The sequence below is a fragment of the Poromitra crassiceps genome (genome assembly GCF_964638095.1).
Source record: "Poromitra crassiceps genome assembly, chromosome: 25".
Lineage (NCBI taxonomy): Eukaryota > Metazoa > Chordata > Actinopteri > Beryciformes > Melamphaidae > Poromitra > Poromitra crassiceps.
The window spans coordinates 5,188,470-5,198,132 of NC_139649.1; the positions used below are offsets into that span (position 1 = coordinate 5,188,470).

The 9,663-nt window shown below is 41.9% G+C and overlaps 1 pseudogene across 1 annotated transcript; it reads left to right on the plus strand.

The window, feature by feature from the left end:
- The first annotated feature begins 326 nt into the window (after positions 1-326).
- Positions 327-8,455, plus strand: LOC310798070 (myosin heavy chain, fast skeletal muscle-like; annotated as a pseudogene). The gene is made up of 32 exons: positions 327-533; positions 620-763; positions 856-1,012; positions 1,120-1,147; positions 1,240-1,336; positions 1,432-1,524; positions 1,616-1,679; positions 1,761-1,859; positions 1,952-2,055; positions 2,173-2,311; positions 2,397-2,515; positions 2,910-3,059; positions 3,145-3,315; positions 3,408-3,711; positions 3,846-3,910; positions 4,025-4,112; positions 4,229-4,346; positions 4,426-4,549; positions 4,632-4,768; positions 4,851-5,106; positions 5,203-5,445; positions 5,530-5,706; positions 5,785-5,930; positions 6,015-6,105; positions 6,209-6,598; positions 6,688-6,814; positions 6,969-7,087; positions 7,179-7,375; positions 7,468-7,651; positions 7,751-7,916; positions 8,006-8,130; positions 8,263-8,455. The product of its transcript is annotated as a myosin heavy chain, fast skeletal muscle-like (transcript).
- Positions 8,456-9,663: the final 1,208 nt, after the last annotated feature.

A 9,663-nucleotide genomic window follows, 5' to 3' on the forward strand; every position in this document is an offset into this window, starting at 1 on the left:
GTAGCAAATGTAATTGAGGAATATTATACTAATCTGGATTTGGTGATAATACATGTATACTAATGTGTAATCTCTATACTACCTGTATCACTTGAAACTTGAACTTGAAAAGAATAACTCAGAAACGTTTTTTAAAAAATCTCATCATTTAGGGGTTGTGAGAAGTTCCACTGCGATTGGGTGGTAGAAAAAGGTGAGTTACCATTTCTCTATTTAAACTGCAGAATATTAAGAATCCTCGTATCATACAGTGTCCAGTCTCCAAAGCAAACAATGCACATCAGATATAAGGATTTCCCCCCGTCAATCTACAGAAAGCCGCCAACATGAGTACAGACGCGGAGATGGCCATTTATGGCAAGGCCTCCATTTATCTCCGTAAGCCAGAGAGGGAGAGGCTTGAGGCTCAAGCTGCACCGTTTGATGCCAAAACCGCTGGCTATGTGGCTGATGCTAAGGAGCTGTACCTTAAATGTACAATCCTGAAGAGGGACGGTGCCCAAGTCACTGTCAAAGTCCTTACCACCCAGGAGGTAGGTTGAAGCTTCATGAAACTCACAGCAGTATAACTTACCGTTGGAATTTCAACACAAGCTGAAAGTGTGTTTCAATATTTCAGGAGAGGACAGTTAAGGAGGATGATGTCTACCCTATGAACCCTCCCAAGTATGACAAAATTGAGGACATGGCCATGATGACCCATCTCAATGAAGCCTCTGTGCTGTATAACCTCGCAGAGCGTTATGCAGCATGGATGATCTACGTAAGCTCTTCTGCCTATGGAGTAAAGTGTAATATTGCACATGGACTCATACAACATACTGTGAGTGGTCACATCTCTCTCATCCCCTTCAGACCTACTCTGGGCTGTTCTGTGCAACTGTGAATCCCTACAAGTGGCTCCCAGTGTACGATATGGAGGTTGTAAATGCTTACAGAGGCAAAAAGCGTATGGAGGCTCCACCCCACATCTTCTCTGTCTCTGACAATGCCTTCCAGTTCATGCTTGTTGGTACGTTCTTGTAAATAAAATGTATAAACTATCAATAAACTACATAACTCATGTTACATATAAGAAATACAGATAAGAAATATATGAATTCATGTTTCCTTTTGCAGATAGGGAGAACCAGTCTGTCTTGATCACGTAAGTTTTACATCTATAGCACCTACCTCTGTAAGACCAATAGCATCAAATGAATTGAGTTAATTTCTCTGAATCTACATATCCATCCCCAGTGGAGAATCTGGTGCTGGAAAGACTGTGAACACCAAGCGTGTCATCCAGTACTTTGCAACAATCTCAGTGGGTGGGCCACAGCAGGATTCAAAGAAGGTATTTTTCTAAAAACATTGGAGTTGTTGTTGTTTGTTTTTGTTTTTGTATACGACTGTACGACTGAAATGAATATATAAAAACACATATTATAGGGCTCACTGGAGGACCAGATTATTGCAGCCAATCCCTTGCTGGAAGCCTATGGTAATGCCAAGACTGTGAGGAATGACAACTCCTCTCGTTTTGTAAGTATGGAGAGAATTTCAACTGTGAGAAATATCTTCAATAATATATTGCATATGCAGAGGAATGTTGACCATGTACTATTCAAAACAGGGTAAATTCATCAGAATCCACTTTGGCGCAACTGGTAAACTGGCTAGTGCTGATGTTGAGACATGTAAGTATCACATTCACATATTAAATAGAATGACTAACATTATCAGTGGTGTAGATTTTGAGTTATGCACAATACTTATAGATCTGCTGGAGAAGTCTAGAGTGACATATCAGCTTGAGCAGGAGAGAGGCTACCACATCTTCTTCCAGATGATGACCAACCACATACCTGAGATCATTGGTGAGCTAAACATTGTGATATAATGTTAAAACAACCCATGTTCTTCACATGGTCCATAACAGTCATTACTTTAAACCTTTTATGATCTCCAGAAATGTCGCTCATCAGCAGCAACCCCTATGACTTCCCCATGTGCAGCATGGGTCAGATCACTGTGGCCAGCATTGATGACAAAGAAGAGTTGATGGCCACTGATGTCAGTGATGTTTCATTTTTCTTAATCTATTATAGATTCAACATTCCATCACAATTACTCTGTAAAATGTAATTTCCATATTGACTCACACAGTGTCAATACCTCTATTGAATACAGAATGCTATTGATATTCTGGGCTTCACCGCTGAAGAGAAGATGGCCATCTGGAAGTTTACTGGTGCTGTGCTCCACCATGGTAACATGAAGTTCAAACAGAAGCAGCGTGAAGAGCAGGCAGAGCCAGATGGCACAGAAAGTGAGGATTAACTTTGTGGATGAGTAAAAAAGAAAACTACAAATCAGTCATATATCTAGTAAATGTATTTTTGTGACATTTTCAGATGCTGACAAGGTGTCTTACTTGCTGGGCCTGAACTCGGCTGACTTGCTGAAGGCTCTGTGCTACCCCAGAGTGAAGGTCGGAAATGAGTTTGTCACCAAAGGACAGACTGTGCCACAGGTCAGCAGATCATTCTCTTGTTTATGTCATACAATCTCATGATTAAGTCAAGGGCCAGTGCATGAATATATAATATTCCTTACCTAACCATAAGAAATTATTTATTTTGTAATGGGGGAATGTCATGAGTTACATTTAGCTGGAATAGTTTGCAACTGAATGTCCTCTGTTATCTGTCACTGCATGTGTTGAAATTGCCGTATTGTTAGTTGTGTCTCAGTTAAAATGGTACTGCCATAAATAGTATTTGTCCTGTAGGCAAAACAAAAATCAAGTACTGTAATCAAATGTGTAAATTTCAGTTGAAGGATCTGTAATTGATTAAATCTGTTAGAGGACCCTCTTTGTGACACTGGATTATAATGGTATTAATTCAAATTAAACCTTTCTTCAGGTCACTAACTCAGTGAGCGCCCTGTGTAAGTCTATTTATGAAAAAATGTTCTTGTGGATGGTCATCCGCATCAACCAGCAACTGGCCACCAAGGCGCCAAGGGTATACTACATTGGTGTGCTGGACATTGCTGGTTTTGAAATCTTTGATGTAAGTATGCATTCATGATAATGTATTGAGAAGATAACTTTGTAACATTTGTGATATATTAGCTTAATCCTATTTCCACCAACAGTTCAACACCTTGGAACAGTTGTGTATCAACTTCACCAATGAGAAACTGCAACAGTTCTTCAACCACACCATGTTTGTCCTGGAGCAAGAGGAGTACAAGAAGGAGGGTATCATCTGGGAGTTCATTGACTTTGGCATGGACTTGGCTGCCTGCATTGAGCTCATTGAAAAGGTACAGTACACAATAATGTGGTGACGTTATGTTAGAATTCACGATATGCAAGAACAGTGCCTCTTCATGATTTCTTTGCACTTTTTATACAGCCCTTGGGCATCTTCTCCATCCTTGAAGAGGAGTGCATGTTCCCCAAGGCCTCAGACACTACCTTCAAGAACAAGCTGTATGACCAGCACCTTGGTAAAAACAAAGCATTTGAGAAGCCCAAGCCAGCCAAAAAAGGCAAGGTTGATGCCCATTTCTCTCTGGTGCACTATGCTGGAACTGTGGACTACAATATCACTGGCTGGCTGGACAAGAACAAGGATCCCCTGAACGAATCTGTGATTCAGCTGTACCAGAAGTCTAGTGTTAAGCTGCTGCCTGTCCTGTATCCCGTTGTTGTTGAAGGTACAGTGTCACTTTATAACACTTATTAGGATTATGTGAATTAATGTTTTTGTGTTTAAAGTAAACAATATGGCTACTCAGAAAAGTCAGATGAATGATAAAGTCTTGATATTAATAAATCAACAAATCAACAGAGAAGGGCGGCAAGGGAGGCAAGAAGAAGGGTGGTTCCATGATGACTGTGTCCGCAGCGTTCAGGGTAAATTTTAAGAACAGCCTTAAATACTACATTGTAATTAAACTCAAATGCAAGTTTTTTATTCTTATGTTATGCTTTTCACAAATAATGTTTGGTTTTATCTTGTATCTACAGGAGAACTTGGGCAAGCTTATGACCAACTTGAGGAGCACTCATCCTCACTTTGTACGTTGCCTGATTCCCAATGAGTCAAAGACTCCAGGTATACTGACAGCTAAAGAATGTTCTTAATATTTTCTGTAAATGTTGCAGTTATTAGCTTAGCAGGAGTGATTCTTTTACTTTGTCATTAAAAATTCTGAAATAACTTCTTTGCAGGGCTGATGGAAAACTTCCTGGTTATCCACCAGCTGAGGTGTAATGGTGTGCTGGAGGGTATCAGAATCTGCACGAAAGGTTTCCCCAGCAGAATCATCTATGCTGACTTCAAGCAGAGGTATTACCTAATTAAACACAGACTTTTCCTAACTTTGAAAAGAATGTCCTGAATGTGACCATTAACTGTTTTGTGATAGGTACAAAGTACTGAATGCCAGTGCGTGCCCTGAAGGAACATTCATGGACAACAAGAAGGCTTCTGAGAAGCTGCTTGGGTCTATTGATGTGCCTCATGATGAGTATAAATTTGGACACACCAAGGTAACTAATTGAGTAAGAACCAACTATAATCTGTTTCATTCATGAAAATAAATGGTCCATAAGAGTTTTATATTCTTGTCAGGTGTTCTTCAAAGCTGGTCTACTGGGTGTTCTTGAGGAGATGCGAGATGAGAAGCTTGCTTCTCTGGTCACCATGACTCAGGCTCTTGCCCGTGCCTACCTCATGAGGAGGGAGTATGTGAAGATGACGGCAAGGAGGCAAGTGGACATTCTAACCATATATTTAGTCTGAATGCAGTACCAAAATGACTGTGTACATAACAGTGATTTCCTTCCATAGGGAAGCCGTTTACACCGTCCAGTACAATATCCGCTCATTCATGAATGTGAAACACTGGCCATGGATGAAGGTGTACTACAAGATTAAGCCCCTTCTGCAGAGTGCTGAAACTGAGAAGGAGCTGGCAAACATGAAGGAAAACTATGAGAAGATGACAACAGACCTCGCTGCAGCCCTGGCTAAAAAGAAGGAACTGGAGGAGAAGATGGTGTCTATTGTGCAGGAGAAGAATGATCTGCTGGCTTCATCTTTATGTGTGAGTAAATGGCAACAGAAAGCTTTGTTGATTTCTCACAACTCTTCCAGAGTAAATGTTTAAATATTTCCCCCTTCTCACATTTATTCTAACTAGGAATCAGAGAATCTGTCAGATGCTGAGGAGAGATGTGAGGGCCTTATCAAGAATAAGATCCAGATGGAGGCAAAACTCAAAGAGACAACTGAGAGACTGGAGGATGAGGAGGAAATGAATGCTGAGCTAACTGCTAAGAAGAGGAAACTGGAGGATGAATGCTCTGAGCTCAAGAAGGACATTGATGACCTGGAGCTTACCTTAGCCAAAGTGGAGAAGGAGAAGCATGCCACTGAGAACAAGGTTCATGAATATTCACTCTGTCTCAAATATCATCCAATATTTGAATAATTGCCCAATTATGACAATATGTTTTTACATATTCAGGTGAAGAACCTGACAGAAGAGATGGCCTCTCAAGATGAGAGCATTGCTAAGCTCACAAAGGAGAAGAAAGCCCTCCAAGAGGCACACCAGCAGACTCTTGATGACCTGCAGGCAGAGGAAGACAAAGTCAACACTCTGACCAAAGCCAAGACCAAGCTTGAGCAGCAAGTGGATGATGTGAGTTCATGAACATGCTATTTTCTATTCAATAAGAATATATGTCTGCTGTAAATTTAAACATGTGGTATTTTGCAGCTTGAAGGTTCTCTGGAGCAAGAGAAGAAGCTCCGCATGGACCTTGAGAGAGCAAAGAGGAAGCTTGAGGGTGATCTGAAACTGGCCCAGGAAGCCATCATGGATCTTGAGAATGACAAACAGCAGTCTGACGAGAAAATCAAAAAGTAATGTGGACAGAATTTGAAAACTGTATGCACAAAATATATTATTGCAACCAGTATCTTATGATGATGTCATTTATTCAACAGGAAGGACTTTGAGATAAGCCAACATCTCAGTAAGATTGAAGATGAACAATCCATGGGTGCTCAGCTACAGAAGAAGATTAAAGAGCTCCAGGTGTGGAAAGTTTGATTTAAAATCTATGTCAAAATTATCAGTGAGTTTTTATGCAATGTGTCAGTTGCATACATTAATTTAACAATATTTCATAACTTTCAAGGCTCGTATTGAGGAACTGGAGGAAGAGATCGAGGCTGAGCGTGCTGCTCGTGCCAAGGTTGAGAAGCAGAGAGCTGACCTCTCCAGGGAACTTGAAGAGATCAGTGAGAGGCTTGAGGAGGCCGGTGGAGCCACTGCTTCTCAGATTGAGATGAACAAGAAGCGTGAAGCTGAGTTCCAGAAGCTGCGTCGTGACCTTGAGGAGTCCACCTTACAGCATGAAGCCACTGCTGCTGGTCTCCGCAAGAAGCAGGCTGACAGTGTTGCAGAGCTGGGAGAACAGATCGACAACCTGCAGCGTGTCAAGCAGAAGCTGGAGAAGGAGAAGAGTGAATACAAGATGGAGATTGATGACCTGTCTAGTAATATGGAAGCTGTGGCAAAAGCAAAGGTATGACTTTATTATACACGTAGACACACTTGAGAAAAACAGAGTATTTAGTGGGACAATTATTTAACCTTTCTAATTTTGATCAACAGGGAAATCTCGAGAAGCTGTGCCGCACCCTTGAGGACCAGCTCAGTGAACTTAAGTCGAAGAGTGACGAGAATGTTCGCCAGCTAAATGACATCAGTGCTCAGAAGGCAAGACTGTTGACAGAGAATGGCAAGTCTTACTTTTATTGATTGTCCATAAAAATGTCCAAAATGTGTACTTTTGAAATCAACCCATAATTACACTCAATCTATATATATTTTTACATGCTGGGCCAGTAAGTGTATATATTTCAACTAAAAATAAATAAATAATTTCCCTCTAGGTGAGTTTGGTCGTCAGCTTGAGGAGAAAGAAGCCCTTGTCTCCCAGCTGACCAGAGGCAAACAAGCCTTCACACAGCAGATTGAAGACCTGAAGAGACAAATCGAGGAGGAAGTTAAGGTGAGAAAAATTGTCAGAGATTTTTATTTTTATTTTTTATTAATTGTATCTTAATTTACTCACTGGTTTTTATTTTAATAATCTTTTGCAGGCCAAGAACGCCCTTGCCCATGGTGTGCAATCAGCCCGCCATGACTGTGACCTTCTGAGGGAGCAGTTTGAGGAGGAGCAGGAGGCCAAGGCAGAGCTGCAACGTGGAATGTCCAAGGCCAACAGCGAAGTGGCCCAATGGAGGAGCAAGTATGAAACTGATGCTATCCAGCGCACTGAGGAGCTTGAAGAGTCAAAGTGAGTCAATGAAGATCTTTTTCCTAATGGTTACTGCAAAATACCTCTTAGAATACAATACATGAATGATACATTTGGCAAATGCTTAACAGGAAAAAGCTTGCCCAGCGCCTTCAGGAAGCTGAGGAACAGATTGAGGCTGTGAACTCCAAGTGTGCCTCTCTGGACAAAACCAAACAGAGGCTCCAGGGCGAGGTGGAGGACCTCATGATTGATGTGGAGAGAGCCAATGGTTTGGCTGCCAACCTTGACAAGAAGCAGAGGAACTTTGATAAGGTGTGTTGACTCTGATTACCTTGTCACAGCCACTGGAAGTGTCAAAGTAATAATCATTCCAAAATTGGGTAACATTTCTCATTTTAAATTACTATGCAGGTTCTGGCAGAATGGAAGCAGAAATTCGAGGAGGGTCAGGCAGAGGTTGAGGGAGCTCAGAAAGAGGCTCGTTCTCTCGGCACTGAGCTGTTCAAGATGAAAAACTCTTATGAGGAAGCTCTGGATCAGCTGGAGACCATGAAGAGGGAGAACAAGAACCTGCAACGTGAGTTATCATCTGATACTGTTAGCAATAGTGATGTGAAATGGTCATTCTGTGACTTTGCAATATTAAACCTATATAACCTTCTGCAGAGGAAATCTCAGACCTGACTGAACAGATTGGTGAGACTGGAAAAAGCGTCCATGAGCTGGAGAAGGCCAAGAAGCTGGTGGAGACAGAGAAATCAGAGATCCAGACAGCTCTTGAGGAGGCTGAGGTGAAATTTCAACTTGAAGGCTTAACATTGGAATTGCGAACACATATGTTGTCTTTTGTCCATGAAATTTACACCTCTTTTTTACAATCAGAAGACAACACAGGCTATGTTTTAATATTTGGTACATTTTAGGGAACTCTGGAACATGAGGAGTCCAAGATTCTGCGTGTCCAGCTGGAGCTCAACCAGATCAAAGGTGAGGTTGACAGAAAGCTGGCAGAGAAAGATGAGGAGATGGAGCAGATCAAGAGGAACAGCCAGAGGGTGACTGACTCCATGCAGGGCACCCTTGACTCTGAGGTCAGGAGCAGGAACGATGCCATGAGAATCAAGAAGAAGATGGAGGGAGATCTGAATGAGATGGAGATTCAGCTGAGTCATGCTAACCGCCAGGCTGCTGAGGCCCAGAAGCAGCTGAGGAATGTCCAGGGACAACTCAAGGTAGGTACATCACATGACAACTGTATACATGCTATTCTATGTGCAGCAACATTCTGATCTTGTTTCTGTTTCTATAACACAATCTTAACATTAGGATGCCCAGCTGCACCTTGATGATGCTCTCAGAGCACAGGAAGACTTCAAGGAACAAGCTGCTATGGTCGACCGTAGGAATGGTCTCATGGTGGCTGAAATTGAAGAGCTGAGGGCTGGTCTGGAACAGACAGAGAGAGGCCGTAAAGTGGCTGAGACAGAGCTGGTGGATGCTAGTGAGCGTGTTGGACTGCTGCACTCTCAGGTACACAAAAACAAGTCTGGACTAATTCTATAATCAATACATTCTCACCTAACCTAGCAACCTAGCAATGAGCATGCGAAGCTAGGAATGAGCGTGCAAAGCATCATGCTATATTTCTAGTTTAAATAATACGTGCACATCATCATAGGCATTGCTAAACTGAAAGTTTCCTTTTTCCTAGAACACAAGCCTTCTGAACACAAAGAAGAAGCTGGAGACTGACCTGATCCAAGTCCAGGGTGAAGTAGATGACACCGTTCAGGAAGCAAGAAATGCAGAGGAGAAGGCCAAGAAAGCCATTACTGATGTGGGTTCACATTTTATTTCATAGACATACAGATCTCATCCATACATCTCAAAGAACATGCATATTGTATGGCATGCCTTATTAAAAATGATTCATTTTCTAGGCTGCTATGATGGCTGAAGAGCTGAAGAAAGAACAGGACACTAGCTCTCATCTGGAGAGGATGAAGAAGAACCTGGAGGTCACAGTCAAGGACCTGCAGCACCGCCTGGATGAGGCTGAGAACTTGGCCATGAAGGGTGGCAAGAAACAGCTCCAGAAACTGGAGTCCAGGGTAAGATAACTGTTACACAGATGACAGTAAATTACATTACAAAATATGCAGAATGAGTCTCATAGTTTATAATTCATTTCTGAAGGTGCATGAGCTGGAGGCAGAGGTTGAAGCTGAACAGAGACGTGGAGCAGATGCTATTAAAGGTGTCCGTAAATATGAGAGGAGAGTGAAGGAACTCACATACCAGGTATACCAAGCTTACTTTGTGAC